General features: G+C 50.2%; 35 non-coding genes and 12 pseudogenes across 35 annotated transcripts; all 47 read left to right on the top strand.

Annotated features, from left to right (window-relative positions):
* Positions 1-197: 197 nt before the first annotated feature.
* On the top strand, positions 198-361 carry LOC135036558 (U1 spliceosomal RNA). The gene has a single exon (XR_010231275.1). It is a non-coding gene; the product is annotated as a U1 spliceosomal RNA (small nuclear RNA).
* A 152-nt stretch (positions 362-513) lies between these two features.
* Positions 514-676, top strand: LOC135036518 (U1 spliceosomal RNA). The gene has a single exon (XR_010231236.1). It is a non-coding gene; the product is annotated as a U1 spliceosomal RNA (small nuclear RNA).
* A 674-nt stretch (positions 677-1,350) lies between these two features.
* LOC135036540 (U1 spliceosomal RNA) lies at positions 1,351-1,514 on the top strand. Its single transcript, XR_010231257.1, has one exon. It is a non-coding gene; the product is annotated as a U1 spliceosomal RNA (small nuclear RNA).
* Positions 1,515-1,666: 152 nt separating this feature from the next.
* Positions 1,667-1,808, top strand: LOC135036482 (U1 spliceosomal RNA; annotated as a pseudogene).
* Positions 1,809-2,500: 692 nt separating this feature from the next.
* LOC135036556 (U1 spliceosomal RNA) lies at positions 2,501-2,664 on the top strand. The gene has a single exon (XR_010231273.1). It is a non-coding gene; the product is annotated as a U1 spliceosomal RNA (small nuclear RNA).
* A 152-nt stretch (positions 2,665-2,816) lies between these two features.
* Positions 2,817-2,979, top strand: LOC135036496 (U1 spliceosomal RNA). The gene has a single exon (XR_010231221.1). It is a non-coding gene; the product is annotated as a U1 spliceosomal RNA (small nuclear RNA).
* Positions 2,980-3,653: 674 nt separating this feature from the next.
* Positions 3,654-3,817, top strand: LOC135036521 (U1 spliceosomal RNA). Its single transcript, XR_010231239.1, has one exon. It is a non-coding gene; the product is annotated as a U1 spliceosomal RNA (small nuclear RNA).
* A 152-nt stretch (positions 3,818-3,969) lies between these two features.
* LOC135036500 (U1 spliceosomal RNA) lies at positions 3,970-4,105 on the top strand (annotated as a pseudogene).
* A 701-nt stretch (positions 4,106-4,806) lies between these two features.
* Positions 4,807-4,970, top strand: LOC135036539 (U1 spliceosomal RNA). Its single transcript, XR_010231256.1, has one exon. It is a non-coding gene; the product is annotated as a U1 spliceosomal RNA (small nuclear RNA).
* A 152-nt stretch (positions 4,971-5,122) lies between these two features.
* Positions 5,123-5,264, top strand: LOC135036494 (U1 spliceosomal RNA; annotated as a pseudogene).
* Positions 5,265-5,956: 692 nt separating this feature from the next.
* Positions 5,957-6,120, top strand: LOC135036561 (U1 spliceosomal RNA). Its single transcript, XR_010231278.1, has one exon. It is a non-coding gene; the product is annotated as a U1 spliceosomal RNA (small nuclear RNA).
* Positions 6,121-6,272: 152 nt separating this feature from the next.
* On the top strand, positions 6,273-6,435 carry LOC135036517 (U1 spliceosomal RNA). Its single transcript, XR_010231235.1, has one exon. It is a non-coding gene; the product is annotated as a U1 spliceosomal RNA (small nuclear RNA).
* A 674-nt stretch (positions 6,436-7,109) lies between these two features.
* On the top strand, positions 7,110-7,273 carry LOC135036545 (U1 spliceosomal RNA). Its single transcript, XR_010231262.1, has one exon. It is a non-coding gene; the product is annotated as a U1 spliceosomal RNA (small nuclear RNA).
* Positions 7,274-7,425: 152 nt separating this feature from the next.
* On the top strand, positions 7,426-7,561 carry LOC135036492 (U1 spliceosomal RNA; annotated as a pseudogene).
* A 701-nt stretch (positions 7,562-8,262) lies between these two features.
* On the top strand, positions 8,263-8,426 carry LOC135036478 (U1 spliceosomal RNA). Its single transcript, XR_010231215.1, has one exon. It is a non-coding gene; the product is annotated as a U1 spliceosomal RNA (small nuclear RNA).
* Positions 8,427-8,578: 152 nt separating this feature from the next.
* Positions 8,579-8,720, top strand: LOC135036473 (U1 spliceosomal RNA; annotated as a pseudogene).
* Positions 8,721-9,413: 693 nt separating this feature from the next.
* On the top strand, positions 9,414-9,576 carry LOC135036512 (U1 spliceosomal RNA). The gene has a single exon (XR_010231232.1). It is a non-coding gene; the product is annotated as a U1 spliceosomal RNA (small nuclear RNA).
* Positions 9,577-10,250: 674 nt separating this feature from the next.
* LOC135036514 (U1 spliceosomal RNA) lies at positions 10,251-10,414 on the top strand. The gene has a single exon (XR_010231233.1). It is a non-coding gene; the product is annotated as a U1 spliceosomal RNA (small nuclear RNA).
* A 152-nt stretch (positions 10,415-10,566) lies between these two features.
* On the top strand, positions 10,567-10,708 carry LOC135036504 (U1 spliceosomal RNA; annotated as a pseudogene).
* Positions 10,709-11,401: 693 nt separating this feature from the next.
* LOC135036531 (U1 spliceosomal RNA) lies at positions 11,402-11,565 on the top strand. The gene has a single exon (XR_010231248.1). It is a non-coding gene; the product is annotated as a U1 spliceosomal RNA (small nuclear RNA).
* A 152-nt stretch (positions 11,566-11,717) lies between these two features.
* On the top strand, positions 11,718-11,880 carry LOC135036505 (U1 spliceosomal RNA). Its single transcript, XR_010231226.1, has one exon. It is a non-coding gene; the product is annotated as a U1 spliceosomal RNA (small nuclear RNA).
* Positions 11,881-12,532: 652 nt separating this feature from the next.
* On the top strand, positions 12,533-12,696 carry LOC135036546 (U1 spliceosomal RNA). Its single transcript, XR_010231263.1, has one exon. It is a non-coding gene; the product is annotated as a U1 spliceosomal RNA (small nuclear RNA).
* Positions 12,697-12,848: 152 nt separating this feature from the next.
* Positions 12,849-13,011, top strand: LOC135036471 (U1 spliceosomal RNA). The gene has a single exon (XR_010231212.1). It is a non-coding gene; the product is annotated as a U1 spliceosomal RNA (small nuclear RNA).
* Positions 13,012-13,682: 671 nt separating this feature from the next.
* Positions 13,683-13,846, top strand: LOC135036538 (U1 spliceosomal RNA). The gene has a single exon (XR_010231255.1). It is a non-coding gene; the product is annotated as a U1 spliceosomal RNA (small nuclear RNA).
* A 152-nt stretch (positions 13,847-13,998) lies between these two features.
* On the top strand, positions 13,999-14,140 carry LOC135036480 (U1 spliceosomal RNA; annotated as a pseudogene).
* A 692-nt stretch (positions 14,141-14,832) lies between these two features.
* Positions 14,833-14,996, top strand: LOC135036502 (U1 spliceosomal RNA). Its single transcript, XR_010231224.1, has one exon. It is a non-coding gene; the product is annotated as a U1 spliceosomal RNA (small nuclear RNA).
* Positions 14,997-15,148: 152 nt separating this feature from the next.
* LOC135036489 (U1 spliceosomal RNA) lies at positions 15,149-15,311 on the top strand. The gene has a single exon (XR_010231218.1). It is a non-coding gene; the product is annotated as a U1 spliceosomal RNA (small nuclear RNA).
* Positions 15,312-15,971: 660 nt separating this feature from the next.
* Positions 15,972-16,135, top strand: LOC135036535 (U1 spliceosomal RNA). The gene has a single exon (XR_010231252.1). It is a non-coding gene; the product is annotated as a U1 spliceosomal RNA (small nuclear RNA).
* A 152-nt stretch (positions 16,136-16,287) lies between these two features.
* LOC135036470 (U1 spliceosomal RNA) lies at positions 16,288-16,450 on the top strand. The gene has a single exon (XR_010231211.1). It is a non-coding gene; the product is annotated as a U1 spliceosomal RNA (small nuclear RNA).
* Positions 16,451-17,121: 671 nt separating this feature from the next.
* On the top strand, positions 17,122-17,285 carry LOC135036537 (U1 spliceosomal RNA). The gene has a single exon (XR_010231254.1). It is a non-coding gene; the product is annotated as a U1 spliceosomal RNA (small nuclear RNA).
* A 152-nt stretch (positions 17,286-17,437) lies between these two features.
* On the top strand, positions 17,438-17,579 carry LOC135036479 (U1 spliceosomal RNA; annotated as a pseudogene).
* Positions 17,580-18,271: 692 nt separating this feature from the next.
* Positions 18,272-18,435, top strand: LOC135036555 (U1 spliceosomal RNA). Its single transcript, XR_010231272.1, has one exon. It is a non-coding gene; the product is annotated as a U1 spliceosomal RNA (small nuclear RNA).
* A 152-nt stretch (positions 18,436-18,587) lies between these two features.
* Positions 18,588-18,750, top strand: LOC135036509 (U1 spliceosomal RNA). The gene has a single exon (XR_010231229.1). It is a non-coding gene; the product is annotated as a U1 spliceosomal RNA (small nuclear RNA).
* Positions 18,751-19,424: 674 nt separating this feature from the next.
* LOC135036536 (U1 spliceosomal RNA) lies at positions 19,425-19,588 on the top strand. Its single transcript, XR_010231253.1, has one exon. It is a non-coding gene; the product is annotated as a U1 spliceosomal RNA (small nuclear RNA).
* Positions 19,589-19,740: 152 nt separating this feature from the next.
* On the top strand, positions 19,741-19,882 carry LOC135036477 (U1 spliceosomal RNA; annotated as a pseudogene).
* Positions 19,883-20,574: 692 nt separating this feature from the next.
* Positions 20,575-20,738, top strand: LOC135036554 (U1 spliceosomal RNA). The gene has a single exon (XR_010231271.1). It is a non-coding gene; the product is annotated as a U1 spliceosomal RNA (small nuclear RNA).
* A 152-nt stretch (positions 20,739-20,890) lies between these two features.
* LOC135036508 (U1 spliceosomal RNA) lies at positions 20,891-21,053 on the top strand. Its single transcript, XR_010231228.1, has one exon. It is a non-coding gene; the product is annotated as a U1 spliceosomal RNA (small nuclear RNA).
* A 674-nt stretch (positions 21,054-21,727) lies between these two features.
* On the top strand, positions 21,728-21,891 carry LOC135036520 (U1 spliceosomal RNA). The gene has a single exon (XR_010231238.1). It is a non-coding gene; the product is annotated as a U1 spliceosomal RNA (small nuclear RNA).
* A 152-nt stretch (positions 21,892-22,043) lies between these two features.
* Positions 22,044-22,179, top strand: LOC135036515 (U1 spliceosomal RNA; annotated as a pseudogene).
* A 701-nt stretch (positions 22,180-22,880) lies between these two features.
* On the top strand, positions 22,881-23,044 carry LOC135036548 (U1 spliceosomal RNA). The gene has a single exon (XR_010231265.1). It is a non-coding gene; the product is annotated as a U1 spliceosomal RNA (small nuclear RNA).
* Positions 23,045-23,196: 152 nt separating this feature from the next.
* LOC135036476 (U1 spliceosomal RNA) lies at positions 23,197-23,338 on the top strand (annotated as a pseudogene).
* Positions 23,339-24,030: 692 nt separating this feature from the next.
* LOC135036461 (U1 spliceosomal RNA) lies at positions 24,031-24,194 on the top strand. Its single transcript, XR_010231203.1, has one exon. It is a non-coding gene; the product is annotated as a U1 spliceosomal RNA (small nuclear RNA).
* Positions 24,195-24,346: 152 nt separating this feature from the next.
* Positions 24,347-24,509, top strand: LOC135036516 (U1 spliceosomal RNA). The gene has a single exon (XR_010231234.1). It is a non-coding gene; the product is annotated as a U1 spliceosomal RNA (small nuclear RNA).
* Positions 24,510-25,183: 674 nt separating this feature from the next.
* On the top strand, positions 25,184-25,347 carry LOC135036466 (U1 spliceosomal RNA). The gene has a single exon (XR_010231207.1). It is a non-coding gene; the product is annotated as a U1 spliceosomal RNA (small nuclear RNA).
* A 152-nt stretch (positions 25,348-25,499) lies between these two features.
* LOC135036463 (U1 spliceosomal RNA) lies at positions 25,500-25,641 on the top strand (annotated as a pseudogene).
* A 691-nt stretch (positions 25,642-26,332) lies between these two features.
* On the top strand, positions 26,333-26,496 carry LOC135036490 (U1 spliceosomal RNA). The gene has a single exon (XR_010231219.1). It is a non-coding gene; the product is annotated as a U1 spliceosomal RNA (small nuclear RNA).
* A 152-nt stretch (positions 26,497-26,648) lies between these two features.
* LOC135036488 (U1 spliceosomal RNA) lies at positions 26,649-26,811 on the top strand. The gene has a single exon (XR_010231217.1). It is a non-coding gene; the product is annotated as a U1 spliceosomal RNA (small nuclear RNA).
* The last annotated feature ends 80 nt before the right edge of the window (positions 26,812-26,891 follow it).

Here is a 26,891-nt window from a genome sequence, read left to right as displayed (position 1 = left end):
TTGTTGCATTTTGTTTGTTGTTTGGGGGTGCTTCAGTATTAGGTAGCCTTCTGCCCTCCCATGTTCATCTGAAAATATGTGTTCTCCCTGCAGTTGTTGTCCCCAGATGAGAGTTCCCTTGTGCTGCCTCAGTTGAATTTCCTTTACTTGACAGAGATGTGCCTGAGCAGCGGCCCTCCCCAGCCCTATCCCAAATCATACTTATTTTGCATATGAGATACCATGGTCATGAAGATTGTTCTCCCAGGGTGAGGTTCATTCATTGCATTCTGGGTATGCTGACCCCTGTGATTTCCACAAATGTGGGAAACTCGACTGCATTATTTGTGGTAGTGGGGGACTGTGTTTGTTCTTTCCTCTGGTCAGCTCTGGTAAAAGTCAGATTTCTTTGTCTCAGATCTTCCTCTAGCCTTGTTCTTCTTTCGAGAGTTTCCTTGTGCTGCCTCAGTTGGATCTCCTTCACTTGACAGGGGGGTGCCCGAGCAGCGACCCTCCCCAGCTCTAGCCCAACTCCTACTTACCTGCCAGGTGAGATACTATGATCATGTAGGTGCTTCTCCCAGGGCAAGGATCACCCATTGCACTCTGGGTGTGCTGATCCTGCGATTTCCCCAAATGTGTGAAGCTTGAATGCGTAATTTGTGTTACCCCTGGTCGGCTCTCATATAATTCAGATCTCTTTGTCTCAGGTCTCTCTCCAGCCTAGTTTGCTGTCTGTTTCCACTTCTTTTTTCTTGAGCCCCTCCCTTCTATACCGTTGTGCACTATCCTGACTTCTCCTCCCGTCTGCTTACTTTGTGCCTTCCAACGCACAATGCGCACTACAGGTAGTGCTGCAGGGCCCACACCCTTTTACTTGCCTTACAGAGCAGCTCTGGAGCTGTTACAGTGCCCAGCTGCTGCAAGAAATCAGCTTGAATGCTTCAGGGGCTAGGGCATAGCCAACATGAGCCCCACACCGAAGGAGGGTGGAGGTGTTTAATGCGAACTAGGGGTCATCCAAGCGCCGCAAAAGGCCGCCATGCCCTGCACGCCCCTCTTCTCTATTCATATGCAGATGAGGGTTGAAGCCAACTTTGACCCACTGCTTGGATGACATCACCATATGCAAATCCATCTGCTGCTGGCCTTCCCCCAGGAATGCTTGCACTAGTTGTTGCATTTGGTTTGTTGTTTGGGGGTGCTTTAGTATTAGGCAGCCTTCTGCCCTCCCATGTTCATCTGAAAATATGTGTTCTCCCTGCAGTTGTTGTCCCCAGATGAGAGTTCCCTTGTGCTGCCTCAGTTGAATCTCCTTTACTTGACAGAGATGTGCCTGAGCAGCGGCCCTCCCCAGCTCTATCCCAAATCATACTTATTTTGCATAGGAGATACCATGGTCATGAAGATTGTTCTCCCAGGGTGAGGTTCATTCATTGCATTCTGGGTATGCTGACCCCTGTGATTTCCCCAAATGTGGGAAACTGGACTGCATTATTTGTGGTAGTGAGGGACTGTGTTTGTGCTTTCCTCTGGTCAGCTCTGGTAAAAGTCAGATTTCTTTGTCTCAGATCTTCCTCTAGCCTTGTTCTTCTTTCGAGAGTTCCCTTGTGCTGCCTCAGTTGGATCTCCTTCACTTGACAGGGGGGTGCCCGAGCAGCGACCCTCCCCAGCTCTAGCCCAACTCCTACTTACCTGCCAGGTGAGATACTATGATCATGAAGTTGCTTCTCCCAGGGCAAGGATCACCCATTGCACTCTGGGTGTGCTGCTCCTGCGATTTCCCCAAATGTGGGAAACTTGACTGCATAATTTGTGTTTCCCCTGGTCAGCTCTCATATAATTCAGATCTCTTTGTCTCAGGTCTCTCTCCAGCCTAGTTTGCTGTCTGTTTCCACTTCTCTTTTCTTGAGCCGCTCCCTTCTATGCCCTTGCGCACTATCCTGACTTCTCCCGTCTGCTTAATTTGTGCCTTCCAACGCACAATGCGAACTACAGGTAGTGCTGCAGGTCCCACACACTTTTATTTGCCTTACAGAGCAGCTCTGGAGCTGTTACAGTGCCCAGCTGCTGCAAGAAATCAGCTTGAATGCTTCAGGGGCTGGGGCATAGCCAACATGAGCCCCACACCGAAGGAGGGTGGAGGTGTTTAATGCGAACTAGGGGTCATCCAAGCGCCGCAAAAGGCTGCCATGCCCTGCACGCCCCTTTTCTCTTTTCATATGCAGACGAGGGTTGAAGCCAACTTTGACCAACTGCTTGGATGACATCACCATATGCAAATCCATCTGCTGCAGGCCTTCCCCCAGGAATGCTTGCACTAGTTGTTGCATTTTGTTTGTTGTTTGGGGGTGCTTCAGTATTAGGTAGCCTTCTGCCCTCCCATGTTCATCTGAAAATATGTGTTCTCCCTGCAGTTGTTGTCCCCAGGTGAGAGTTCCCTTGTGCTGCCTCAGTTGAATCTCCTTTACTTGACAGAGATGTGCCTGAGCAGCGGCCCTCCCCAGCCCTATCCCAAATCATACTTATTTTGCATATGAGATACCATGGTCATGAAGATTGTTCTCCCAGGGTGAGGTTCATTCATTGCATTCTGGGTATGCTGACCCCTGTGATTTCCACAAATGTGGGAAACTCGACTGCATTATTTGTGGTAGTGGGGGACTGTGTTTGTTCTTTCCTCTGGTCAGCTCTGGTAAAAGTCAGATTTCTTTGTCTCAGATCTTCCTCTAGCCTTGTTCTTCTTTCGAGAGTTTCCTTGTGCTGCCTCAGTTGGATCTCCTTCACTTGACAGGGGGGTGCCCGAGCAGTGACCCTCCCCAGCTCTAGCCCAACTCCTACTTACCTGCCAGGTGAGATACTATGATCACGAAGGTGCTTCTCCCAGGGCAAGGATCACCCATTGCACTCTGGGTGTGCTGATCCTGCGATTTCCCCAAATGTGTGAAGCTTGACTGCGTAATTTGTGTTACCCCTGGTCGGCTCTCATATAATTCAGATCTCTTTGTCTCAGGTCTCTCTTCAGCCTAGTTTGCTGTCTGTTTCCACTTCTTTTTTCTTGAGCCCCTCCCTTCTATACCGTTGTGCACTATCCTGACTTCTCCTCCCGTCTGCTTACTTTGTGCCTTCCAACGCACAATGCGAACTACAGGTAGTGCTGCAGGGCCCACACCCTTTTACTTGCCTTACAGAGCAGCTCTGGAGCTGTTACAGTGCCCAGCTGCTGCAAGAAATCAGCTTGAATGCTTCAGGGGCTGGGGCATGGCCAACATGAGCCCCACACCGAAGGAGGGTGGGGGTGTTTAATGCGAACTAGGGGTCATCCAATCGCCGCAAAAGGCCGCCATGCCCTGCATACCCCTTTTCTCTTTTCATATGCAGATGAGGGTTCCAGCCAACTTTGGCCCACTGCTTGGATGACATCACCGTATGCAAATCCGTCTTCTGCAGACCTTCCCCCAGGAATGCTTGTACTAGTTGTTGCATTTGGTTTGTTGTTTGGGGGTGCATCAGTATTAGGCAGCCTTCTGCCCTCCCATGTTCATCTGAAAATATGTGTTCTCCCTGCAGTTGTTGTCCCCAGATGAGAGTTCCCTTGTGCTGCCTCAGTTGAATCTCCTTTACTTGACAGAGATGTGCCTGAGCAGCGGCCCTCCCCAGCCCTATCCCAAATCATACTTATTTTGCATAGGAGATACCATGGTCATGAAGACTGTTCTCCCAGGGTGAGGTTCATTCATTGCATTCTGGGTATGCTGACCCCTGTGATTTCCCCAAATGTGGGAAACTCGACTGCATTATTTGTGGTAGTGGGGGACTGTGTTTGTGCTTTCCTCTGGTCAGCTCTGGTAAAAGTCAGATTTCTTTGTCTCAGATCTTCCTCTAGCCTTGTTCTTCTTTCGAGAGTTCCCTTGTGCTGCCTCAGTTGGATCTCCTTCACTTGACAGGGGGGTGCCCGAGCAGCGACCCTCCCCAGCTCTAGCCCAACTCCTACTTACCTGCCAGGTGAGATACTATGATCATGAAGCTGCTTCTCCCAGGGCAAGGATCACCCATTGCACTCTGGGTGTGCTGCCCCTGTGATTTCCCCAAATGTGGGATACTTGACTGCATAATTTGTGTTTCCCCTGTTCGGCTCTCATATAATTCAGATCTCTTTGTCTCGGGTCTCTCTCCAGCCTAGTTTGCTGTCTGTTTCCACTTCTTTTTTCTTGAGCCCCTCCCTTCTATACCGTTGTGCACTATCCTGACTTCTCCTCCCGTCTGCTTACTTTGTGCCTTCCAACGCACAATGCGAACTACAGGTAGTGCTGCAGGGCCCACACCCTTTTACTTGCCTTACAGAGCAGCTCTGGAGCTGTTACAGTGCCCAGCTGCTGCAAGAAATCAGCTTGAATGCTTCAGGGGCTGGGGCATAGCCAACATGAGCCCCACACCGAAGGAGGGTGGAGGTGTTTAATGCGAACTAGGGGTCATCCAAGCGCCGCAAAAGGCCGCCATGCCCTGCACGCCCCTCTTCTCTATTCATATGCAGATGAGGGTTGAAGCCAACTTTGACCCACTGCTTGGATGACATCACCATATGCAAATCCATCTGCTGCTGGCCTTCCCCCAGGAATGCTTGCACTAGTTGTTGCATTTGGTTTGTTGTTTGGGGGTGCTTCAGTATTAGGCAGCCTTCTGCCCTCCCATGTTCATCTGAAAATATGTGTTCTCCCTGCAGTTGTTGTCCCCAGATGAGAGTTCCCTTGTGCTGCCTCAGTTGAATCTCCTTTACTTGACAGAGATGTGCCTGAGCAGCGGCCCTCCCCAGCTCTATCCCAAATCATACTTATTTTGCATAGGAGATACCATGGTCATGAAGATTGTTCTCCCAGGGTGAGGTTCATTCATTGCATTCTGGGTATGCTGACCCCTGTGATTTCCCCAAATGTGGGAAACTGGACTGCATTATTTGTGGTAGTGAGGGACTGTGTTTGTGCTTTCCTCTGGTCAGCTCTGGTAAAAGTCAGATTTCTTTGTCTCAGATCTTCCTCTAGCCTTGTTCTTCTTTCGAGAGTTCCCTTGTGCTGCCTCAGTTGGATCTCCTTCACTTGACAGGGGGGTGCCCGAGCAGCGACCCTCCCCAGCTCTAGCCCAACTCCTAGTTACCTGCCAGGTGAGATACTATGATCATGAAGTTGCTTCTCCCAGGGCAAGGATCACCCATTGCACTCTGGGTGTGCTGCTCCTGCGATTTCCCCAAATGTGGGAAACTTGACTGCATAATTTGTGTTTCCCCTGGTCAGCTCTCATATAATTCAGATCTCTTTGTCTCAGGTCTCTCTCCAGCCTAGTTTGCTGTCTGTTTCCACTTCTCTTTTCTTGAGCCGCTCCCTTCTATGCCCTTGCGCACTATCCTGACTTCTCCCGTCTGCTTACTTTGTGCCTTCCAACGCACAATGCGAACTACAGGTAGTGCTGCAGGTCCCACACACTTTTATTTGCCTTACAGAGCAGCTCTGGAGCTGTTACAGTGCCCAGCTGCTGCAAGAAATCAGCTTGAATGCTTCAGGGGCTGGGGCATAGCCAACATGAGCCCCACACCGAAGGAGGGTGGAGGTGTTTAATGCGAACTAGGGGTCATCCAAGCGCCGCAAAAGGCTGCCATGCCCTGCACGCCCCTTTTCTCTTTTCATATGCAGACGAGGGTTGAAGCCAACTTTGACCCACTGCTTGGATGACATCACCATATGCAAATCCATCTGCTGCAGGCCTTCCCCCAGGAATGCTTGCACTAGTTGTTGCATTTTGTTTGTTGTTTGGGGGTGCATCAGTATTAGGTAGCCTTCTGCCCTCCCATGTTCATCTGAAAATATGTGTTCTCCCTGCAGTTGTTGTCCCCAGATGAGAGTTCCCTTGTGCTGCCTCAGTTGAATCTCCTTTACTTGACAGAGATGTGCCTGAGCAGCGGCCCTCCCCAGCCCTATCCCAAATCATACTTATTTTGCATATGAGATACCATGGTCATGAAGATTGTTCTCCCAGGGTGAGGTTCATTCATTGCATTCTGGGTATGCTGACCCCTGTGATTTCCCCAAATGTGGGAAACTCGACTGCATTATTTGTGGTAGTGGGAGACTGTGTTTGTTCTTTCCTCTGGTCAGCTCAGGTAAAAGTCAGATTTCTTTGTCTCAGATCTTCCTCTAGCCTTGTTCTTCTTTCGAGAGTTTCCTTGTGCTGCCTCAGTTGGATCTCCTTCACTTGACAGGGGGGTGCCCGAGCAGCGACCCTCCCCAGCTCTAGCCCAACTCCTACTTACCTACCAGGTGAGATACTATGATCATGTAGGTGCTTCTCCCAGGGCAAGGATCACCCATTGCACTCTGGGTGTGCTGATCCTGCGATTTCCCCAAATGTGTGAAGCTTGACTGCGTAATTTGTGTTACCCCTGGTCGGCTCTCATATAATTCAGATCTCTTTGTCTCAGGTCTCTCTCCAGCCTAGTTTGCTGTCTGTTTCCACTTCTTTTTTCTTGAGCCCCTCCCTTCTATACCGTTGTGCACTATCCTGACTTCTCCTCCCGTCTGCTTACTTTGTGCCTTCCAACGCACAATGCGAACTACAGGTAGTGCTGCAGGGCCCACACCCTTTTACTTGCCTTACAGAGCAGCTCTGGAGCTGTTACAGTGCCCAGCTGCTGCAAGAAATCAGCTTGAATGCTTCAGGGGCTGGGGCATGGCCAACATGAGCCCCACACCGAAGGAGGGTGGGGGTGTTTAATGCGAACTAGGGGTCATCCAATCGCCGCAAAAGGCCGCCATGCCCTGCATACCCCTTTTCTCTTTTCATATGCAGATGAGGGTTCCAGCCAACTTTGGCCCACTGCTTGGATGACATCACCGTATGCAAATCCGTCTTCTGCAGACCTTCCCCCAGGAATGCTTGTACTAGTTGTTGCATTTGGTTTGTTGTTTGGGGGTGCATCAGTATTAGGCAGCCTTCTGCCCTCCCATGTTCATCTGAAAATATGTGTTCTCCCTGCAGTTGTTGTCCCCAGATGAGAGTTCCCTTGTGCTGCCTCAGTTGAATCTCCTTTACTTGACAGAGATGTGCCTGAGCAGCGGCCCTCCCCAGCCCTATCCCAAATCATACTTATTTTGCATAGGAGATACCATGGTCATGAAGACTGTTCTCATAGGGTGAGGTTCATTCATTGCATTCTGGGTATGCTGACCCCTGTGATTTCCCCAAATGTGGGAAACTCGACTGCATTATTTGTGGTAGTGGGGGACTGTGTTTGTGCTTTCCTCTGGTCAGCTCTGGTAAAATTCAGATTTCTTTGTCTCAGATCTTCCTCTAGCCTTGTTCTTCTTTCGAGAGTTCCCTTGTGCTGCCTCAGTTGGATCTCCTTCACTTGACAGGGGGGTGCCCGAGCAGCGACCCTCCCCAGCTCTAGCCCAACTCCTACTTACCTGCCAGGTGAGATACTATGATCATGAAGCTGCTTCTCCCAGGGCAAGGATCACCCATTGCACTCTGGGTGTGCTGCCCCTGTGATTTCCCCAAATGTGGGAAACTTGACTGCATAATTTGTGTTTCCCCTGTTCGGCTCTCATATAATTCAGATCTCTTTGTCTCGGGTCTCTCTCCAGCCTAGTTTGCTGTCTGTTTCCACTTCTTTTTTCTTGAGCCCCTCCCTTCTATACCGTTGTGCACTATCCTGACTTCTCCTCCCGTCTGCTTACTTTGTGCCTTCCAACGCACAATGCGAACTACAGGTAGTGCTGCAGGGCCCACACCCTTTTACTTGCCTTACAGAGCAGCTCTGGAGCTGTTACAGTGCCCAGCTGCTGCAAGAAATCAGCTTGAATGCTTCAGGGGCTGGGGCATGGCCAACATGAGCCCCACACCGAAGGAGGGTGGGGGTGTTTAATGCGAACTAGGGGTCATCCAATCGCCGCAAAAGGCCGCCATGCCCTGCATACCCCTTTTCTCTTTTCATATGCAGATGAGGGTTCCAGCCAACTTTGGCCCACTGCTTGGATGACATCACCGTATGCAAATCCGTCTTCTGCAGACCTTCCCCCAGGAATGCTTGTACTAGTTGTTGCATTTGGTTTGTTGTTTGGGGGTGCATCAGTATTAGGCAGCCTTCTGCCCTCCCATGTTCATCTGAAAATATGTGTTCTCCCTGGAGTTGTTGTCCCCAGATGAGAGTTCCCTTGTGCTGCCTCAGTTGAATCTCCTTTACTTGACAGAGATGTGCCTGAGCAGCGGCCCTCCCCAGCCCTATCCCAAATCATACTTATTTTGCATAGGAGATACCATGGTCATGAAGATTGTTCTCCCAGGGTGAGGTTCATTCATTGCATTCTGGGTATGCTGACCCCTGTGATTTCCCCAATTGTGGGAAACTCGACTGCATTATTTGTGGTAGTGGGGGACTGTGTTTGTGCTTTCCTCTGGACAGCTCTGGTAAAAGTCAGATTTCTTTGTCTCAGATCTTCCTCTAGCCTTGTTCTTCTTTCGAGAGTTCCCTTGTGCTGCCTCAGTTGGATCTCCTTCACTTGACAGAGGGGTGCCCGAGCAGCGACCATCCCCAGCTCTTGCCAAACTCCTACTTACCTTCCAGGTGAGATACTATGATCATGAAGGTGCTTCTCCCAGGGCAAGGCTCACCCATTGCACTCTGGGTGTGCTGCTCCTGCGATTTCCCCAAATGTGGGAAACTTGACTGCATAATTTGTGTTTCCCCTGGTCGGCTCTCATATAATTCAGATCTCTTTGTCTCGGGTCTCTCTCCAGCCTAGTTTGCTGTCTGTTTCCACTTCTCTTTTCTTGAGCCGCTCACTTCTATGCCCTTGCGCACTATCCTGACTTCTCCCATCTGCTTACTTTGTGCCTTCCAACGCACAATGCGAACTACAGGTAGTGCTGCAGGTCACACACCCTTTTATTTGCCTTACAGAGCAGCTCTGGAGCTGTTACAGTGCCCAGTTGCTGCAAGAAATCAGCTTGAATGCTTCGAGGGGCTGGGGCATAGCCAACATGAGCCCCACACCGAAGGAGGGTGGAGGTGTTTAATGCGAACTAGGGGTCATCCAAGCGCCGAAAAAGGCTGCCATGCCCTGCATGCCCCTTTTCTCTTTTCATATGCAGACGAGGGTTGAAGCCAACTTTGACCCACTGCTTGGATGACATCACCATATGCAAATCCATCTGCTGCAGGCCTTCCCCCAGGAATGCTTGCACTAGTTGTTGCATTTGGTTTGTTGCTTGGTGGTGCTTCAGTATTAGGTAGCCTTCTGCCCTCCCATGTTCATCTGAAAATATGTGTTCTCCCTGCAGTTGTTGTCCCCAGATGAGAGTTCCCTTGTGCTGCCTCAGTTGAATCTCCTTTACTTGACAGAGATGTGCCTGAGCAGCGACCCTCCCCAGCTCTAGCCCAACTCCTACTTACCTGCCAGGTGAGATACTATGATCATGAAGTTGCTTCTCCCAGGGCAATTCTCACCCATTGCACTCTGGGTGTGCTGCCCCTGCGATTTCCGCAAATGTGGGAAACTTGACTGCATAATTTGTGTTTCCCCTGGTCGGCTCTCGTATAATTCAGATCTCTTTGTCTCAGGTCACTCTCCAGCCTAGTTTGCTGTCTGTTTCCACTTCTTTTTTCTTGAGCCCCTCCCTTCTATACCCTTGTGCACTATCCTGACTTCTCCTCCCGTCTGCTTACATTGTGCCTTCCAATGCACAATGCAAACTACAGGTAGTGCTGCAGGGCCCACACCCTTTTACTTGCCTTACAGAGCAGCTCTGGAGCTGTTACAGTGCCCAGCTGCTGCAAGAAATCAGCTTGAATGCTTCAGGGGCTGGGGCATGGCCAACATGAGCCCCACACCGAAGGAGGGTGGAGATGTTTAATGCAAACTAGGGGTCATCCAAGTGCTGCAAAAGGCTGCCATGCCCTGCACGCCCCTTTTCTCTTTTCATATGCAGACGAGGGTTGAAGCCAACTTTGACCCACTGCTTGGATGACATCACCATATGCAAATCCATCTGCTGCAGGCCTTCCCCCAGGAATGCTTGCACTAGTTGTTGCATTTGGTTTGTTGTTTGGGGGTGCTTCAGTATTAGGCAGCCTTCTGCCCTCCCATTTTCATCTGAAAATGTGTGTTCTCCCTGGAGTTGTTGTCCCCAGATGAGAGTTCCCTTGTGCTGCCTCAGTTGAATCTCCTTTACTTGACAGAGATGTTTCTGAGCAGCGGCCCTCCCCAGCCCTATCCCAAATCATACTTATTTTGCATAGGAGATACCATGGTCATGAAGATTGTTCTCCCAGGGTTAGGTTCATTCATTGCATTCTGGGTATGCTGACCCCTGTGATTTCCCCAAATGTGGGAAACTCGACTGCATTATTTGTGGTAGGGGGGGACTGTGTTTGTGCTTTCCTCTGGTCAGCTCTGGTAAAAGTCAGATTTATTTGTCTCAGATTTTCCTCTAGCCTTGTTCTTCTTTCGAGAGTTCCCTTGTGCTGCCTCAGTTGGATCTCCTTCACTTGACAGGGGGGTGCCCGAGCAGCGACCCTCCCCAGCTCTAGCCCAACTCCTATTTACCTGCCAGGTGAGATACTATGATTATGAAGTTGCTTCTCCCAGGGCAAGGATCACCCATTGCACTCTGGGTGTGCTGCTCCTGCGATTTCCCCAAATGTGGGGAACTTGACTGCATAATTTGTGTTTCCCCTGGTCAGCTCTCATATAATTCAGATCTCTTTGTCTCAGGTCTCTCTCCAGCCTAGTTTGCTGTCTGTTTCCACTTCTTTTTTCTTGAGCCACTCCCTTCTATACCCTTGTGCACTATCCTGACTTCTCCTCCCGTCTGCTTACTTAGTGCCTTACAATGCACAATGCAAACTACAGGTAGTGCTGCAGGGCCCACACCCTTTTACTTGCCTTACAGAGCAGCTCTGGAGCTGTTACAGTGCCCAGCTGCTGCAAGAAATCAGCTTGAATGCTTCAGGGGCTGGGGCTTAGCCAACATGAGCCCCACACCGAAGGAGGGTGGGGGTGTTTAATGCGAACTAGGGGTCATTCAAGCGCCGAAAAAGGCTGCCATGCCCTGCACGCCCCTTTTCTCTTTTCATATGCAGACGAGGGTTGAAGCCAACTTTGACCCACTGCTTGGATGACATCACCATATGCAAATCCATCTGCTGCAGGCCTTCCCCCAGGAATGCTTGCACTAGTTGTTGCATTTGGTTTGTTGTTTGGGGGTGCTTCAGTATTAGGTAGCCTTCTGCCCTCCCATGTTCATCTGAAAATATGTGTTCTCCCTGCAGTTGTTGTCCCCAGATGAGTTCCCTTGTGCTGCCTCAGTTGAATCTCCTTTACTTGACAGAGATGTGCCTGAGCAGCGGCCCTCCCCAGCCCTATCCCAAATCATACTTATTTTGCATAGGAGATACCATGGTCATGAAGACTGTTCTCCCAGGGTGAGGTTCATTCATTGCATTCTGGGTATGCTGACCCCTGTGATTTCCCCAAATGTGGGAAACTCGACTGCATTATTTGTGGTAGTGGGGGACTGTGTTTTTGCTTTCCTCTGGTCAGCTCTGGTAAAAGTCAGATTTCTTTGTCTCAGATCTTCCTCTAGCCTTGTTCTTCTTTCGAGAGTTCACTTGTGCTGCCTCAGTTGGATCTCCTTCACTTGACAGGGGGGTGCCCGAGCAGCGACCCTCCCCAGCTCTAGCCCATCTCCTACTTACCTGCCAGGTGATATACTATGATCATGAAGGTGCTTCTCCCAGGGCAAGGCTCACCCATTGCACTCTGGGTGTGCTGCTCCTGTGATTTCTCAAAATGTGTGAGACTTGACTGCATAATTTGTGTTTCCCCTGGTCGGCTCTCGTATAATTCAGATCTCTTTGTCTCAGGTCTCTCTCCAGCCTAGTTTGCTGTCTGTTTCCACTTCTCTTTTCTTGAGCCGCTCCCTTCTATGCCCTTGCGCACTATCATGACTTCTCCCGTCTGCTTCATTTGTGCCTTCCAACGCACAATGCAAACTACAGGTAGTGCTGCAGGGCCCACGCCCTTTTACTTGCCTTACAGAGCAGCTCTGGAGCTGTTACAGTACCCAGCTGCTGCAAGAAATCAGCTTTAATGCTTCGGGGCTGGGGCATAGCCAACATGAGCCCCACACCGAAGGAGGGTGGAGGTGTTTAATGCGAACTAGGGGTCATCCGAAAAAGGCTGCCATGCCCTGCACGCCCCTTTTCTCTTTTCATATGCAGACGAGGGTTGAAGCCAACTTTGACCCACTGCTTGGATGACATCACCATATGCAAATCCATCTGCTGCAGGCCTTCCCCCAGGAATGATTGCACTAGTTGTTGCATTTGGTTTGTTGTTTGGGGGTGCTTCAGTATTAGGTAGCCTTCTGCCCTCCCATGTTCATCTGAAAATATGTGTTCTCCCTGCAGTTGTTGTCCCCAGATGAGAGTTCCCTTGTGCTGCCTCAGTTGAATCGCATTTACTTGACAGAGATGTGCATGAGCAGCGGCCATCCCCAAATCATACTTATTTTGCATAGGAGATACCATGGTCATGAAGATTGTTCTCCCAGGGTGAGGTTTATTCATTGCATTCTGGGTATGCTGACCCCTGTGATTTCCCCAAATGTTGGAAACTCGACTGCATTATTTGTGGTAGTGGGGGACTGTGTTTGTGCTTTCCTCTGGTCAGCTCTGGTAAAAGTCAGATTTCTTTGTCTCAGATCTTCCTCTAGCCTTGTTCTTCTTTCGAGAGTTCCCTTGTGCTGCCTCAGTTGGATCTCCTTCACTTGACAGGGGGGTGCCCGAGCAGCGACCCTCCCCAGCTCTAGCCCAACTCCTACTTACCTGCCAGGTGAGATACTATGATCATGTAGGTGCTTCTCCCAGGGCAAGGCTCACCCATTGCACTCTGGGTGTGCTGCCCCTGTGATTTCCCCAAATGTGGGAAACTTGACTGCATAATTTGTGTTTCCCCTGGTCGGCTCTCGTATAATTCAGATGTCTTTGTCTCAGGTCTCTCTCCAGCCTAGTTTGCTGTCTGTTTCCACTTTTCTTTTCTTGAGCCGCTCCCTTCTATGCCCTTGCGCACTATCCTGACTTCTACCGTCTGCTTACTTTGTGCCTTCCAACGCACAATGCGAACTACAGGTAGTGCTGCAGGGCCCACACCCTTTTACTTGCCTTACAGAGCAGCTCTGGAGCTGTTACAGTGCCCAGCTGCTGCAAGAAATCAGCTTGAATGCTTCAGGGGCTGGGGCATAGCCAACATGAGCCCCACACCGAAGGAGGGTGGAGGTGTTTAATGCGAACTAGGGGTCATCCAAGCGCCGCAAAAGGCCGCCATGCCCTGCACGCCCCTCTTCTCTATTCATATGCAGATGAGGGTTGAAGCCAACTTTGACCCACTGCTTGGATGACATCACCATATGCAAATCCTTCTGCTGCTGGCCTTCCCCCAGGAATGCTTGCACTAGTTGTTGCATTTGGTTTGTTGTTTGGGGGTGCTTCAGTATTAGGCAGCCTTCTGCCCTCCCATGTTCATCTGAAAATATGTGTTCTCCCTGCAGTTGTTGTCCCCAGATGAGAATTCCCTTGTGCTGCCTCAGTTGAATCTCCTTTACTTGACAGAGATGTGCCTGAGCAGCGGCCCTCCCCAGCTCTATCCCAAATCATACTTATTTTGCATAGGAGATACCATGGTCATGAAGATTGTTCTCCCAGGGTGAGGTTCATTCATTGCATTCTGGGTATGCTGACCCCTGTGATTTCCCCAAATGTGGGAAACTGGACTGCATTATTTGTGGTAGTGAGGGACTGTGTTTGTGCTTTCCTCTGGTCAGCTCTGGTAAAAGTCAGATTTCTTTGTCTCAGATCTTCCTCTAGCCTTGTTCTTCTTTCGAGAGTTCCCTTGTGCTGCCTCAGTTGGATCTCCTTCACTTGACAGGGGGGTGCCCGAGCAGCGACCCTCCCCAGCTCTAGCCCAATTCCTACTTACCTGCCAGGTGAGATACTATGATCATGAAGTTGCTTCTCCCAGGGCAAGGATCACCCATTGCACTCTGGGTGTGCTGCTCCTGCGATTTCCCCAAATGTGGGAAACTTGACTGCATAATTTGTGTTTCCCCTGGTCAGCTCTCATATAATTCAGATCTCTTTGTCTCAGGTCTCTCTCCAGCCTAGTTTGCTGTCTGTTTCCACTTCTCTTTTCTTGAGCCGCTCCCTTCTATGCCCTTGCGCACTATCCTGACTTCTCCCGTCTGCTTACTTTGTGCCTTCCAACGCACAATGCGAACTACAGGTAGTGCTGCAGGTCCCACACACTTTTATTTGCCTTACAGAGCAGCTCTGGAGCTTTTACAGTGCCCAGCTGCTGCAAGAAATCAGCTTGAATGCTTCAGGGGCTGGGGCATAGCCAACATGAGCCCCACACCGAAGGAGGGTGGAGGTGTTTAATGCGAACTAGGGGTCATCCAAGCGCCGCAAAAGGCCGCCATGCCCTGCACGCCCCTTTTCTCTTTTCATATGCAGACGAGGGTTGAAGCCAACTTTGACCCACTGCTTGGATGACATCACCATATGCAAATCCATCTGCTGCAGGCCTTCCCCAAGGAATGCTTGCACTAGTTGTTGCATTTTGTTTGTTGTTTGGGGGTGCTTCAGTATTAGGTAGCCTTCTGCCCTCCCATGTTCATCTGAAAATATGTGTTCTCCCTGCAGTTGTTGTCCCCAGGTGAGAGTTCCCTTGTGCTGCCTCAGTTGAATCTCCTTTTCTTGACAGAGATGTGCCTGAGCAGCGGCCCTCCCCAGCCCTATCCCAAATCATACTTATTTTGCATAGGAGATACCATGGTCATGAAGATTGTTCTCCCAGGGTGAGGTTCATTCATTGCATTCTGGGTATGCTGACCCCTGTGATTTCCCCAAATGTGGGAAACTCGACTGCATTATTTGTGGTAGTGGGGGACTGTGTTTGTTCTTTCCTCTGGTCAGCTCTGGTAAAAGTCAGATTTTTTTGTCTCAGATCTTCCTCTAGCCTTGTTCTTCTTTCGAGAGTTCCCTTATGCTGCCTCAGTTGGATCTCCTTCACTTGACAGGGGGGTGCCCGAGCAGCGACCCTCCCCAGCTCTAGCCCAACTCCTACTTACCTGCCAGGTGATATACTATGATCATGAAGGTGCTTCTCCCAGGGCAAGGCTCACCCATTGCACTCTGGGTGTGCTGCTCCTGTGATTTCTCCAAATGTGGGAAACTTGACTGCATAATTTGTGTTTCCCCTGGTCGGCTCTCGTATAATTCAGATCTCTTTGTCTCAGGTCTCTCTCCAGCCTAGTTTGCTGTCTGTTTCCACTTCTCTTTTCTTGAGCCGCTCCCTTCTATGCCCTTGCGCACTATCCTGACTTCTCCCGTCTGCTTAATTTGTGCCTTCCAACGCACAATGCGAACTACAGGTAGTGCTGCAGGGCCCACACCCTTTTACTTGCCTTACAGAGCAGCTCTGGAGCTGTTACAGTGCCCAGCTGCTGCAAGAAATCAGCTTGAATGCTTCAGGGGCTGGGGCATAGCCAACATGAGCCCCAAACCGAAGGAGGGTGGAGGCGTTTAATGCGAACTAGGGGTCATCCAAGCGCCGCAAAAGGCCGCCATGCCCTGCACGCCCCTTTTCTCTTTTCATATGCAGACGAGGGTTGAAGCCAACTTTGACTCACTGCTTGGAAGTCATCACCATATGCAAATCCATCTGCTGCAGGCCTTCCCCCAGGAATGCTTGCACTAGTTGTTGCATTTGGTTTGTTGTTTGGGGGTGCTTCAGTATTAGGCAGCCTTCTGCCCTCCCATGTTCATCTGAAAATTTGTGTTCTCCCTGGAGTTGTTGTCCCCAGATGAGAGTTCCCTTGTGCTGCCTCAGTTGAATCGCATTTACTTGACAGAGATGTGCATGAGCAGCGGCCATCCCCAAATCATACTTATTTTGCATAGGAGATACCATGGTCATGAAGATTGTTCTCCCAGGGTGAGGTTTATTCATTGCATTCTGGGTATGCTGACCCCTGTGATTTCCCCAAATGTTGGAAACTCGACTGCATTATTTGTGGTAGTGGGGGACTGTGTTTGTGCTTTCCTCTGGTCAGCTCTGGTAAAAGTCAGATTTCTTTGTCTCAGATCTTCCTCTAGCCTTGTTCTTCTTTCGAGAGTTCCCTTGTGCTGCCTCAGTTGGATCTCCTTCACTTGACAGGGGGGTGCCCGAGCAGCGACCCTCCCCAGCTCTAGCCCAACTCCTACTTACCTGCCAGGTGAGATACTATGATCATGTAGGTGCTTCTCCCAGGGCAAGGCTCACCCATTGCACTCTGGGTGTGCTGCCCCTGTGATTTCCCCAAATGTGGGAAACTTGACTGCATAATTTGTGTTTCCCCTGGTCGGCTCTCGTATAATTCAGATGTCTTTGTCTCAGGTCTCTCTCCAGCCTAGTTTGCTGTCTGTTTCCACTTTTCTTTTCTTGAGCCGCTCCCTTCTATGCCCTTGCGCACTATCCTGACTTCTACCGTCTGCTTACTTTGTGCCTTCCAACGCACAATGCGAACTACAGGTAGTGCTGCAGGGCCCACACCCTTTTACTTGCCTTACAGAGCAGCTCTGGAGCTGTTACAGTGCCCAGCTGCTGCAAGAAATCAGCTTGAATGCTTCAGGGGCTGGGGCATAGCCAACATGAGCCCCACACCGAAGGAGGGTGGAGGTGTTTAATGCGAACTAGGGGTCATCCAAGCGCCGCAAAAGGCCGCCATGCCCTGCACGCCCCTCTTCTCTATTCATATGCAGATGAGGGTTGAAGCCAACTTTGACCCACTGCTTGGATGACATCACCATATGCAAATCCTTCTGCTGCTGGCCTTCCCCCAGGAATGCTTGCACTAGTTGTTGCATTTGGTTTGTTGTTTGGGGGTGCTTCAGTATTAGGCAGCCTTCTGCCCTCCCATGTTCATCTGAAAATATGTGTTCTCCCTGCAGTTGTTGTCCCCAGATGAGAATTCCCTTGTGCTGCCTCAGTTGAATCTCCTTTACTTGACAGAGATGTGCCTGAGCAGCGGCCCTCCCCAGCTCTATCCCAAATCATACTTATTTTGCATAGGAGATACCATGGTCATGAAGATTGTTCTCCCAGGGTGAGGTTCATTCATTGCATTCTGGGTATGCTGACCCCTGTGATTTCCCCAAATGTGGGAAACTGGACTGCATTATTTGTGGTAGTGAGGGACTGTGTTTGTGCTTTCCTCTGGTCAGCTCTGGTAAAAGTCAGATTTCTTTGTCTCAGATCTTCCTCTAGCCTTGTTCTTCTTTCGAGAGTTCCCTTGTGCTGCCTCAGTTGGATCTCCTTCACTTGACAGGGGGGTGCCCGAGCAGCGACCCTCCCCAGCTCTAGCCCAATTCCTACTTACCTGCCAGGTGAGATACTATGATCATGAAGTTGCTTCTCCCAGGGCAAGGATCACCCATTGCACTCTGGGTGTGCTGCTCCTGCGATTTCCCCAAATGTGGGAAACTTGACTGCATAATTTGTGTTTCCCCTGGTCAGCTCTCATATAATTCAGATCTCTTTGTCTCAGGTCTCTCTCCAGCCTAGTTTGCTGTCTGTTTCCACTTCTCTTTTCTTGAGCCGCTCCCTTCTATGCCCTTGCGCACTATCCTGACTTCTCCCGTCTGCTTACTTTGTGCCTTCCAACGCACAATGCGAACTACAGGTAGTGCTGCAGGTCCCACACACTTTTATTTGCCTTACAGAGCAGCTCTGGAGCTTTTACAGTGCCCAGCTGCTGCAAGAAATCAGCTTGAATGCTTCAGGGGCTGGGGCATAGCCAACATGAGCCCCACACCGAAGGAGGGTGGAGGTGTTTAATGCGAACTAGGGGTCATCCAAGCGCCGCAAAAGGCCGCCATGCCCTGCACGCCCCTTTTCTCTTTTCATATGCAGACGAGGGTTGAAGCCAACTTTGACCCACTGCTTGGATGACATCACCATATGCAAATCCATCTGCTGCAGGCCTTCCCCAAGGAATGCTTGCACTAGTTGTTGCATTTTGTTTGTTGTTTGGGGGTGCTTCAGTATTAGGTAGCCTTCTGCCCTCCCATGTTCATCTGAAAATATGTGTTCTCCCTGCAGTTGTTGTCCCCAGATGAGAGTTCCCTTGTGCTGCCTCAGTTGAATCTCCTTTACTTGACAGAGATGTGCCTGAGCAGCGGCCCTCCCCAGCCCTATCCCAAATCATACTTATTTTGCATATGAGATACCATGGTCATGAAGATTGTTCTCCCAGGGTGAGGTTCATTCATTGCATTCTGGGTATGCTGACCCCTGTGATTTCCACAAATGTGGGAAACTCGACTGCATTATTTGTGGTAGTGGGGGACTGTGTTTGTTCTTTCCTCTGGTCAGCTCTGGTAAAAGTCAGATTTCTTTGTCTCAGATCTTCCTCTAGCCTTGTTCTTCTTTCGAGAGTTTCCTTGTGCTGCCTCAGTTGGATCTCCTTCACTTGACAGGGGGGTGCCCGAGCAGTGACCCTCCCCAGCTCTAGCCCAACTCCTACTTACCTGCCAGGTGAGATACTATGATCATGTAGGTGCTTCTCCCAGGGCAAGGATCACCCATTGCACTCTGGGTGTGCTGATCCTGCGATTTCCCCAAATGTGTGAAGCTTGACTGCGTAATTTGTGTTACCCCTGGTCGGCTCTCATATAATTCAGATCTCTTTGTCTCAGGTCTCTCTCCAGCCTAGTTTGCTGTCTGTTTCCACTTCTTTTTTCTTGAGCCCCTCCCTTCTATACCGTTGTGCACTATCCTGACTTCTCCTCCCGTCTGCTTACTTTGTGCCTTCCAACGCACAATGCGAACTACAGGTAGTGCTGCAGGGCCCACACCCTTTTACTTGCCTTACAGAGCAGCTCTGGAGCTGTTACAGTGCCCAGCTGCTGCAAGAAATCAGCTTGAATGCTTCAGGGGCTGGGGCATAGCCAACATGAGCCCCACACCGAAGGAGGGTGGAGGTGTTTAATGCGAACTAGGGGTCATCCAAGCGCCGCAAAAGGCCGCCATGCCCTGCACGCCCCTCTTCTCTATTCATATGCAGATGAGGGTTGAAGCCAACTTTGACCCACTGCTTGGATGACATCACCATATGCAAATCCATCTGCTGCTGGCCTTCCCCCAGGAATGCTTGCACTAGTTGTTGCATTTGGTTTGTTGTTTGGGGGTGCTTCAGTATTAGGCAGCCTTCTGCCCTCCCATGTTCATCTGAAAATATGTGTTCTCCCTGCAGTTGTTGTCCCCAGATGAGAGTTCCCTTGTGCTGCCTCAGTTGAATCTCCTTTACTTGACAGAGATGTGCCTGAGCAGCGGCCCTCCCCAGCTCTATCCCAAATCATACTTATTTTGCATAGGAGATACCATGGTCATGAAGATTGTTCTCCCAGGGTGAGGTTCATTCATTGCATTCTGGGTATGCTGACCCCTGTGATTTCCCCAAATGTGGGAAACTGGACTGCATTATTTGTGGTAGTGAGGGACTGTGTTTGTGCTTTCCTCTGGTCAGCTCTGGTAAAAGTCAGATTTCTTTGTCTCAGATCTTCCTCTAGCCTTGTTCTTCTTTCGAGAGTTCCCTTGTGCTGCCTCAGTTGGATCTCCTTCACTTGACAGGGGGGTGCCCGAGCAGCGACCCTCCCCAGCTCTAGCCCAACTCCTACTTACCTGCCAGGTGAGATACTATGATCATGAAGTTGCTTCTCCCAGGGCAAGGATCACCCATTGCACTCTGGGTGTGCTGCTCCTGCGATTTCCCCAAATGTGGGAAACTTGACTGCATAATTTGTGTTTCCCCTGGTCAGCTCTCATATAATTCAGATCTCTTTGTCTCAGGTCTCTCTCCAGCCTAGTTTGCTGTCTGTTTCCACTTCTCTTTTCTTGAGCCGCTCCCTTCTATGCCCTTGCGCACTATCCTGACTTCTCCCGTCTGCTTACTTTGTGCCTTCCAACGCACAATGCGAACTACAGGTAGTGCTGCAGGTCCCACACACTTTTATTTGCCTTACAGAGCAGCTCTGGAGCTGTTACAGTGCCCAGCTGCTGCAAGAAATCAGCTTGAATGCTTCAGGGGCTGGGGCATAGCCAACATGAGCCCCACACCGAAGGAGGGTGGAGGTGTTTAATGCGAACTAGGGGTCATCCAAGCGCCGCAAAAGGCTGCCATGCCCTGCACGCCCCTTTTCTCTTTTCATATGCAGACGAGGGTTGAAGCCAACTTTGACCAACTGCTTGGATGACATCACCATATGCAAATCCATCTGCTGCAGGCCTTCCCCCAGGAATGCTTGCACTAGTTGTTGCATTTTGTTTGTTGTTTGGGGGTGCCTCAGTATTAGGTAGCCTTCTGCCCTCCCATGTTCATCTGAAAATATGTGTTCTCCCTGCAGTTGTTGTCCCCAGGTGAGAGTTCCCTTGTGCTGCCTCAGTTGAATCTCCTTTACTTGACAGAGATGTGCCTGAGCAGCGGCCCTCCCCAGCCCTATCCCAAATCATACTTATTTTGCATATGAGATACCATGGTCATGAAGATTGTTCTCCCAGGGTGAGGTTCATTCATTGCATTCTGGGTATGCTGACCCCTGTGATTTCCACAAATGTGGGAAACTCGACTGCATTATTTGTGGTAGTGGGGGACTGTGTTTGTTCTTTCCTCTGGTCAGCTCTGGTAAAAGTCAGATTTCTTTGTCTCAGATCTTCCTCTAGCCTTGTTCTTCTTTCGAGAGTTTCCTTGTGCTGCCTCAGTTGGATCTCCTTCACTTGACAGGGGGGTGCCCGAGCAGCGACCCTCCCCAGCTCTAGCCCAACTCCTACTTACCTGCCAGGTGAGATACTATGATCATGTAGGTGCTTCTCCCAGGGCAAGGATCACCCATTGCACTCTGGGTGTGCTGATCCTGCGATTTCCCCAAATGTGTGAAGCTTGACTGCGTAATTTGTGTTACCCCTGGTCGGCTCTCATATAATTCAGATCTCTTTGTCTCAGGTCTCTCTCCAGCCTAGTTTGCTGTCTGTTTCCACTTCTTTTTTCTTGAGCCCCTCCCTTCTATACCGTTGTGCACTATCCTGACTTCTCCTCCCGTCTGCTTACTTTGTGCCTTCCAACGCACAATGCGAACTACAGGTAGTGCTGCAGGGCCCACACCCTTTTACTTGCCTTACAGAGCAGCTCTGGAGCTGTTACAGTGCCCAGCTGCTGCAAGAAATCAGCTTGAATGCTTCAGGGGCTGGGGCATGGCCAACATGAGCCCCACACCGAAGGAGGGTGGGGGTGTTTAATGCGAACTAGGGGTCATCCAATCGCCGCAAAAGGCCGCCATGCCCTGCATACCCCTTTTCTCTTTTCATATGCAGATGAGGGTTCCAGCCAACTTTGGCCCACTGCTTGGATGACATCACCGTATGCAAATCCGTCTTCTGCAGACCTTCCCCCAGGAATGCTTGTACTAGTTGTTGCATTTGGTTTGTTGTTTGGGGGTGCATCAGTATTAGGCAGCCTTCTGCCCTCCCATGTTCATCTGAAAATATGTGTTCTCCCTGCAGTTGTTGTCCCCAGATGAGAGTTCCCTTGTGCTGCCTCAGTTGAATCTCCTTTACTTGACAGAGATGTGCCTGAGCAGCGGCCCTCCCCAGCCCTATCCCAAATCATACTTATTTTGCATAGGAGATACCATGGTCATGAAGACTGTTCTCCCAGGGTGAGGTTCATTCATTGCATTCTGGGTATGCTGACCCCTGTGATTTCCCCAAATGTGGGAAACTCGACTGCATTATTTGTGGTAGTGGGGGACTGTGTTTGTGCTTTCCTCTGGTCAGCTCTGGTAAAAGTCAGATTTCTTTGTCTCAGATCTTCCTCTAGCCTTGTTCTTCTTTCGAGAGTTCCCTTGTGCTGCCTCAGTTGGATCTCCTTCACTTGACAGGGGGGTGCCCGAGCAGCGACCCTCCCCAGCTCTAGCCCAACTCCTACTTACCTGCCAGGTGAGATACTATGATCATGAAGCTGCTTCTCCCAGGGCAAGGATCACCCATTGCACTCTGGGTGTGCTTCCCCTGTGATTTCCACAAATGTGGGAAACTTGACTGCATAATTTGTGTTTCCCCTGTTCGGCTCTCATATAATTCAGATCTCTTTGTCTCGGGTCTCTCTCCAGCCTAGTTTGCTGTCTGTTTCCACTTCTTTTTTCTTGAGCCCCTCCCTTCTATACCGTTGTGCACTATCCTGACTTCTCCTCCCGTCTGCTTACTTTGTGCCTTCCAACGCACAATGCGAACTACAGGTAGTGCTGCAGGGCCCACACCCTTTTACTTGCCTTACAGAGCAGCTCTGGAGCTGTTACAGTGCCCAGCTGCTGCAAGAAATCAGCTTGAATGCTTCAGGGGCTGGGGCATAGCCAACATGAGCCCCACACCGAAGGAGGGTGGAGGTGTTTAATGCGAACTAGGGGTCATCCAAGCGCCGCAAAAGGCCGCCATGCCCTGCACGCCCCTCTTCTCTATTCATATGCAGATGAGGGTTGAAGCCAACTTTGACCCACTGCTTGGATGACATCACCATATGCAAAACCATCTGCTGCTGGCCTTCCCCCAGGAATGCTTGCACTAGTTGTTGCATTTGGTTTGTTGTTTGGGGGTGCTTCAGTATTAGGCAGCCTTCTGCCCTCCCATGTTCATCTGAAAATATGTGTTCTCCCTGCAGTTGTTGTCCCCAGATGAGAGTTCCCTTGTGCTGCCTCAGTTGAATCTCCTTTACTTGACAGAGATGTGCCTGAGCAGCGGCCCTCCCCAGCTCTATCCCAAATCATACTTATTTTGCATAGGAGATACCATGGTCATGAAGATTGTTCTCCCAGGGTGAGGTTCATTCATTGCATTCTGGGTATGCTAACCCCTGTGATTTCCCCAAATGTGGGAAACTGGACTGCATTATTTGTGGTAGTGAGGGACTGTGTTTGTGCTTTCCTCTGGTCAGCTCTGGTAAAAGTCAGATTTCTTTGTCTCAGATCTTCCTCTAGCCTTGTTCTTCTTTCGAGAGTTCCCTTGTGCTGCCTCAGTTGGATCTCCTTCACTTGACAGGGGGGTGCCCGAGCAGCGACCCTCCCCAGCTCTAGCCCAACTCCTACTTACCTGCCAGGTGAGATACTATGATCATGAAGTTGCTTCTCCCAGGGCAAGGATCACCCATTGCACTCTGGGTGTGCTGCTCCTGCGATTTCCCCAAATGTGGGAAACTTGACTGCATAATTTGTGTTTCCCCTGGTCAGCTCTCATATAATTCAGATCTCTTTGTCTCAGGTCTCTCTCCAGCCTAGTTTGCTGTCTGTTTCCACTTCTCTTTTCTTGAGCCGCTCCCTTCTATGCCCTTGCGCACTATCCTGACTTCTCCCGTCTGCTTACTTTGTGCCTTCCAACGCACAATGCGAACTACAGGTAGTGCTGCAGGTCCCACACACTTTTATTTGCCTTACAGAGCAGCTCTGGAGCTGTTACAGTGCCCAGCTGCTGCAAGAAATCAGCTTGAATGCTTCAGGGGCTGGGGCATAGCCAACATGAGCCCCACACCGAAGGAGGGTGGAGGTGTTTAATGCGAACTAGGGGTCATCCAAGCGCCGCAAAAGGCTGCCATGCCCTGCACGCCCCTTTTCTCTTTTCATATGCAGACGAGGGTTGAAGCCAACTTTGACCCACTGCTTGGATGACATCACCATATGCAAATCCATCTGCTGCAGGCCTTCCCCCAGGAATGCTTGCACTAGTTGTTGCATTTTGTTTGTTGTTTGGGGGTGCATCAGTATTAGGTAGCCTTCTGCCCTCCCATGTTCATCTGAAAATATGTGTTCTCCCTGCAGTTGTTGTCCCCAGATGAGAGTTCCCTTGTGCTGCCTCAGTTGAATCTCCTTTACTTGACAGAGATGTGCCTGAGCAGCGGCCCTCCCCAGCCCTATCCCAAATCATACTTATTTTGCATATGAGATACCATGGTCATGAAGATTGTTCTCCCAGGGTGAGGTTCATTCATTGCATTCTGGGTATGCTGACCCCTGTGATTTCCACAAATGTGGGAAACTCGACTGCATTATTTGTGGTAGTGGGAGACTGTGTTTGTTCTTTCCTCTGGTCAGCTCTGGTAAAAGTCAGATTTCTTTGTCTCAGATCTTCCTCTAGCCTTGTTCTTCTTTCGAGAGTTTCCTTGTGCTGCCTCAGTTGGATCTCCTTCACTTGACAGGGGGGTGCCCGAGCAGCGACCCTCCCCAGCTCTAGCCCAACTCCTACTTACCTACCAGGTGAGATACTATGATCATGTAGGTGCTTCTCCCAGGGCAAGGATCACCCATTGCACTCTGGGTGTGCTGATCCTGCGATTTCCCCAAATGTGTGAAGCTTGACTGCGTAATTTGTGTTACCCCTGGTCGGCTCTCATATAATTCAGATCTCTTTGTCTCAGGTCTCTCTCCAGCCTAGTTTGCTGTCTGTTTCCACTTCTTTTTTCTTGAGCCCCTCCCTTCTATACCGTTGTGCACTATCCTGACTTCTCCTCCCGTCTGCTTACTTTGTGCCTTCCAACGCACAATGCGAACTACAGGTAGTGCTGCAGGGCCCACACCCTTTTACTTGCCTTACAGAGCAGCTCTGGAGCTGTTACAGTGCCCAGCTGCTGCAAGAAATCAGCTTGAATGCTTCAGGGGCTGGGGCATGGCCAACATGAGCCCCACACCGAAGGAGGGTGGGGGTGTTTAATGCGAACTAGGGGTCATCCAATCGCCGCAAAAGGCCGCCATGCCCTGCATACCCCTTTTCTCTTTTCATATGCAGATGAGGGTTCCAGCCAACTTTGGCCCACTGCTTGGATGACATCACCGTATGCAAATCCGTCTTCTGCAGACCTTCCCCCAGGAATGCTTGTACTAGTTGTTGCATTTGGTTTGTTGTTTGGGGGTGCATCAGTATTAGGCAGCCTTCTGCCCTCCCATGTTCATCTGAAAATATGTGTTCTCCCTGGAGTTGTTGTCCCCAGATGAGAGTTCCCTTGTGCTGCCTCAGTTGAATCTCCTTTACTTGACAGAGATGTGCCTGAGCAGCGGCCCTCCCCAGCCCTATCCCAAATCATACTTATTTTGCATAGGAGATACCATGGTCATGAAGATTGTTCTCCCAGGGTGAGGTTCATTCATTGCATTCTGGGTATGCTGACCCCTGTGATTTCCCCAATTGTGGGAAACTCGACTGCATTATTTGTGGTAGTGGGGGACTGTGTTTGTGCTTTCCTCTGGTCAGCTCTGGTAAAAGTCAGATTTCTTTGTCTCAGATCTTCCTCTAGCCTTGTTCTTCTTTCGAGAGTTCCCTTGTGCTGCCTCAGTTGGATCTCCTTCACTTGACAGAGGGGTGCCCGAGCAGCGACCATCCCCAGCTCTAGCCAAACTCCTACTTACCTGCCAGGTGAGATACTATGATCATGAAGGTGCTTCTCCCAGGGCAAGGCTCACCCATTGCACTCTGGGTGTGCTGCTCCTGCGATTTCCCCAAATGTGGGAAACTTGACTGCATAATTTGTGTTTCCCCTGGTCGGCTCTCATATAATTCAGATCTCTTTGTCTCGGGTCTCTCTCCAGCCTAGTTTGCTGTCTGTTTCCACTTCTCTTTTCTTGAGCCGCTCACTTCTATGCCCTTGCGCACTATCCTGACTTCTCCCATCTGCTTACTTTGTGCCTTCCAACGCACAATGCGAACTACAGGTAGTGCTGCAGGTCACACACCCTTTTATTTGCCTTACAGAGCAGCTCTGGAGCTGTTACAGTGCCCAGTTGCTGCAAGAAATCAGCTTGAATGCTTCGGGGCTGGGGCATAGCCAACATGAGCCCCACACCGAAGGAGGGTGGAGGTGTTTAATGCGAACTAGGGGTCATCCAAGCGCCGAAAAAGGCTGCCATGCCCTGCACGCCCCTTTTCTCTTTTCATATGCAGACGAGGGTTGAAGCCAACTTTGACCCACTGCTTGGATGACATCACCATATGCAAATCCATCTGCTGCAGGCCTTCCCCCAGGAATGCTTGCACTAGTTGTTGCATTTGGTTTGTTGTTTGGGGGTGCTTCAGTATTAGGTAGCCTTCTGCCCTCCCATGTTCATCTGAAAATATGTGTTCTCCCTGCAGTTGTTGTCCCCAGATGAGAGTTCCCTTGTGCTGCCTCAGTTGAATCTCCTTTACTTGACAGAGATGTGCCTGAGCAGTGGCCCTCCCCAGCCCTATCCCAAATCATACTTATTTTGCATAGGAGATACCATGGTCATGAAGATTGTTCTCCCAGGGTGAGGTTCATTCATTGCATTCTGGGTATGCTGACCCCTGTGATTTCCCCAAATGTGGGAAACTCGACTGCATTATTTGTGGTAGTGGGGGACTGTGTTTGTTCTTTCCTCTGGTCAGCTCTGGTAAAAGTCAGATTTTTTTGTCTCAGATCTTCCTCTAGCCTTGTTCTTCTTTCGAGAGTTCCCTTATGCTGCCTCAGTTGGATCTCCTTCACTTGACAGGGGGGTGCCCGAGCAGCGACCCTCCCCAGCTCTAGCCCAACTCCTACTTACCTGCCAGGTGATATACTATGATCATGAAGGTGCTTCTCCCAGGGCAAGGCTCACCCATTGCACTCTGGGTGTGCTGCTCCTGTGATTTCTCCAAATGTGGGAAACTTGACTGCATAATTTGTGTTTCCCCTGGTCGGCTCTCGTATAATTCAGATCTCTTTGTCTCAGGTCTCTCTCCAGCCTAGTTTGCTGTCTGTTTCCACTTCTCTTTTCTTGAGCCGCTCCCTTCTATGCC

Source organism: Pseudophryne corroboree, unplaced genomic scaffold (genome assembly GCF_028390025.1).
Source record: "Pseudophryne corroboree isolate aPseCor3 unplaced genomic scaffold, aPseCor3.hap2 scaffold_648, whole genome shotgun sequence".
Classification (NCBI taxonomy): Eukaryota; Metazoa; Chordata; class Amphibia; order Anura; family Myobatrachidae; genus Pseudophryne; species Pseudophryne corroboree.
This window is presented reverse-complemented; position numbering and strand designations above follow the sequence as displayed.